Here is a 4,766-nt window from a genome sequence, read left to right as displayed (position 1 = left end):
CTAAGCTCTCCGCTCTCCGGTGCAGGGACGCACCAACACCTAAACTGGAGCACCCACAGGGACACTACTCAAAGAAGGAAAAGAGGTTTTGCAAACAATGAAAAATCCCTTGACAGTGTCATAATCTATCTGGGAAATCTCTCAAAAGTAAGACACAAACAAACCTTTAAAAAAAAGTGAATTAAGGCTATGACAGTCTCCTTAACTCTGCCTTCTCATTGCACAAGACACAGTTCAGGACAGATAGCTCGAGCCTTGATAGGCAGACACAAAGTCTAGCAGGACAATGAACTTACATGGTACGCTTCATCACTGGGAAAATGCTTTCTGTACTTTACAGTAAATTACCATTGTGGAATAAGCATGCTCTGTAGACAGATGTGATTGTACAGTTGTCAGAGGGCGGCCTCCTGTGCAAGGTGCAGCACAACAGGTGCACTTTCCTCAGTTTCCCTTCTCAGGGAATTCAAGGACTCTCTTGACTCAGTAATACTCCTCCTTGGGGCTGGTTTATTACCAAGACAGTCCAAAACAAGAGTCCCCAAACCTTTATCACCCCAGTGCAAGTAGTCATTAGAATCCCAAGACATCTCATCCCTCAATTCCCGACATACCACATGCCAGCACCTTCTGCCACACCCAGACTCTGTCAGTCCTCTTCTGTCCTTCTGCCAAGACAGCCGCCCGCAGCTCTTCCAGCTGGAGTGCAACCCCACTCTTCCCAGCCGGAACCCCCACAGCCTCTCTGCTGGGAGGTCATCGTCACCAGGCGAGCATCCCTCACCCCACCCCAGCCCTCTCACTGTGCCCCGTCAGGTAAGCCACTCCGCAGCTCCCTGCCTTCAGCCCTCTCCCATCCCTCATCCAGCTTAGAGCCAGCAGACAACTCCCTCGGCTGCTTCTCCTGCCTTCAGCCCTGGCTCGGGAAAGTCAGCCAGCAGACCCCTCTGGCTTCTGTCCTTGCCTTCAGCCTTCCCCCAGAAAACACCATCTGTCTCTGGCAGCTCTCATCTGCCCCTTCTGACTGACCAGGCAGCTCTTCTCTGCCTTTTCCTGACTCACTCTGGCAGCCCCGACTCACCAAGTCTCTCCCTTCCTCTGCCCACACCTGGTGCCCTGATCCTTTATAGACCCAGGGGCCACCCTGCCCTCTTCACTGGCCAGAATGGGAGCACCCGATGTGGCCCAGGGGCACTGGACCTACTTCATTTACAGGGGCCAGCCACCCTGTGCCAGTGCTACACCAATTTTATTGTATTATAATAATCTAGAATCTGCATGAAGGTTCCAGCTATAACAACTGCCAGCCACCATTTCCTCTACACTGTGTTTTTTGGATGTGTGACCCTGTTCAAGTAAATATCCCTATTCAGGAATGCACTTATGTTAAGCATGTGTTTAATTGCTTTTTGAATAGGGGCCTCAAACTCGAAAGCTGTTTGGAACAGGGAAGCTATTCTGTGCTTCACATGTTTCATTTTATGACGCCACACACACATCCTGCACTGTATAAATGGTAGGAGTAAAAATGTAGGTCAAAATTTTCAAACCTGGTTGCCTAAAGTTAGACTCCAAAGCCCATATTTTAAAACCTAGATAAGCATCTTAATTTTCAAAGATGCTGAGTATCCATAGTCCCTGTTCACTTCGAGACTCTGGTAGGTGACTAACACTTTTGAAAATGAAACTTTATTTAGATGCCAAAATGTGGCTTTAGGAGCTTAATTTTAGGCAAGTAGGTTAGAAAATCTTTGTTTCTGGGCCTTGTTTAGCACAATGTATTTGCTCAGAACAGCGATCCAGCCTTCTACTGGAGACAAATTTATACAAACACAATAAAGGTATGTATGGGGCACCTACACGACTGTCTAGGAGGAAAGATCTCCTACATGCTGCTACCCTCCAATGCTCAGAGGCCAGTGAGTCTTTCCATTAACTTCACTGAGCGCTGGATAAGCCCTATTTTCTACATTGCTGATTGTGCAGAAGCAGGAGTAAGGGGGAGAATCTTGGTCCCAAGAGCACGAAGAGTAGGGGTGGACAATTAACTAGCCAACAACAACCTGTGGGGAGGGGGAGGGGGAATGGAAAAGGAGATCGGGGAGTAGGTTTCTCACCCACAATCTGAGCATTGCAATGGGATTCTGGATTTCACCTCCCACTTTTCCATCACTAACTGCCAGCTAGTCCCAGGCCATGTCCCTTGATATTAAGGAATATCACCCACTGTCAGCGAGACAACACCAAACATGTCTCAGGATTGTGCACTATAAGGTGGGTAGAAAGTTGGCTAGATTGTCGGGCTCAACAGGTAGTGATCAATGGCTCCATGTCTAGTTGGCAGCCGGTGACAAGTGGAGTGCCCCAGGGGTCGGTCCTGGGGCCGGTTTTGTTCAATATCTTCATAAATGAATTGGAGGATGGTGTGGATTGCACTCTCAGCAAATTTGCGGATGATACTAAACTGGGAGGAGTGGTTGATACGCTGGAGGGCAGGGATAGGATACAGAGGGACCTAGACAAATTGGAGGATTGGGCCAAAAGAAACCTGATGAGGTTCAATAAGGATAAGTGCAGGGTCCTGCACTTAGGACGGAAGAACCCAATGCACCGCTACAGACTAGGGACCGAATGGTTAGGCAGCAGTTCTGCGGAAAAGGACCTAGGGGTGACAGTGGACGAGAAGCTGGATATGAGTCAGCAGTGTGCCCTTGTTGCCAAGAAGGCCAATGGCATTTTGGGATGTATAAGTAGGGGCATAGCAAGCAGATCGAGGGACGTGATCGTTCCCCTCTATTCGACATTGGTGAGGCCTCATCTGGAGTACTGTGTCCAGTTTTGGGCCCCACACTACAAGAAGGATGTGGATAAATTGGAGAGAGTCCAGCGAAGGGCAACAAAAATGATTAGGGGTCTGGAACACATGACTTGTGAGCAGAGGCTGAGGGAACTGGGATTGTTTAGTCTGCAGAAGAGAAGAATGAGGGGGGATTTGATAGCTGCTTTCAACTACCTGAGAGGTGGTTCCAGAGAGGATGGTTCTAGACTATTCTCAGTGGTAGAAGAGGACAGAACAAGGAGTAATGGCCTCAAGTTGCAGTGGGGGAGGTTTAGGTTGGATATTAGGAAAAACTTTTTCACTAGGAGGGTGGTGAAACACTGGAATGCATTACCTAGGGAGGTGGTAGAATCTCCTTCCTTGGAAGTTTTTAAGGTCAGGCTTGACAAAGCCCTGGCTGGGATGATTTGATTGGGGATTGGTCCTGCTCTGAGCAGGGGGTTGGACTGGATGACCTCCTGAGGTCCCTTCCAACCCTGATATTCTATGATTCTATGACTGATTGGCACAACTCTCTCAAGTTAATACCTTCAAGCACCAAAGTCTTTTTGGCTACGTTTACCCCACACACCACTGGGATACATGTAGCTACATGCCACAGTGAAAAGCAGGCTGCGTCCACACTGCCGTGTGTAGCTACATGTGTCAGTGAAAGGCTCTGGCAGAGGGAAAGCAGTGGGAAAAGGCTTCGGGAGCTCCCTGCTGCTGGAGTCTTTCCCTGCTGTAGGGACAGGCTCCAGCAATGGGGAGCTACCAGAGCCTTTCCCTGCTGCCTCCCCCTGCCAGAGCCTTTCCCTGCTCCCAGAGCAGGGGTAGGCAAACTTTTTGTCCGGAGGGCCACATCTGGGTATGGAAATTGCATGCAGGGCCATGAATGTAGGGCTGGGGCAGGGGGGTTGGGGTGCGAGAAGAAGTGCGGTGTGTGGGAGGGGGTGTGGTGTGCAGGAAGGGGCTCAGGGCATGGGGGTTGGAATGCAGGAGGGGTGAAAGTGCAGCAGGGGGCTCAGGGCAGGGGGTTGGGGTGCAGGAGGGGGTGCAGAGTGTGGGAGGGGGCTCAGGGCAGGGGGCTGGGGTGCAGAAGGGGGTGCAGAGTGCAGGAGGGGGCTCAGAGCAGGGGGTTGGGGTGCAGGGTACAGGATAGGTTCGGGGTGCGGGCTCTGGCCTGGCGCCACTTACTTGGAGTGCTTCTGGGGTGGCAGCGGCATGCAGCAGGGCAAAGGCAGGCTCCCTGCCTGCCCTGGCCCCGCGTCGCTCCCAGAAGCAGCTGGCACCACGTCCCTGCGGTCCCTGGGGGAGGAGGGGCAGAGGGCTCCATGCGCTGCCCTCGCCTGCGGGTACCTCCCCCGAAGCTCCCATTGGCCGCGGTTCCCCGGATCCAGCCCAAGGGCCATAGTCTGCCCACCCCTTCTCCTAGAGTCTTTCACGGCAACAGGGAAGGGCTCCAGCAGTGGAAGCCTGAGGGACACTACGTGACTAAAAATAGCAGCATAGACAGGGAGGCGGGGCTTAGGCGAGTAGAGAGCATGCGTGGTATGTACTCGCACACATATCCACCCCTTTCAGGCATGTCTTTAACTCCACTCACCTAAGCCATGCCAAACGGTCTACACTGCTACTTATACCTGAGTTGGGAGGGGGTTTACACACCCATGGACACTACCTGCCGCTGAAAGAAGCATGCTCTGTAGATGTAGCCTTGGAGTATGAGAGGGTTATCAAGCGCTCAGGTCAGGTGACACGGAGCTACATCTCTTTCCCTACTAGTTGGCTTGGACTCCTCCAGTTTGTTCACATACTAACTGAAGGGAGACAAAACTAAGATAGGAGACACAGGTGCACTGACTGTCAGTTCAGGTTGGGGCGTGGATGGCTCTGGGGGCTGATAATGAAACAGGCAGCCTTTCACCTCTAGGGCACTGAATCCAGT

The sequence above is a fragment of the Natator depressus genome, chromosome 5, assembly GCF_965152275.1.
Source record: "Natator depressus isolate rNatDep1 chromosome 5, rNatDep2.hap1, whole genome shotgun sequence".
Classification (NCBI taxonomy): domain Eukaryota; kingdom Metazoa; phylum Chordata; order Testudines; family Cheloniidae; genus Natator; species Natator depressus.
Note: the sequence above shows the minus strand (reverse complement) of the source record.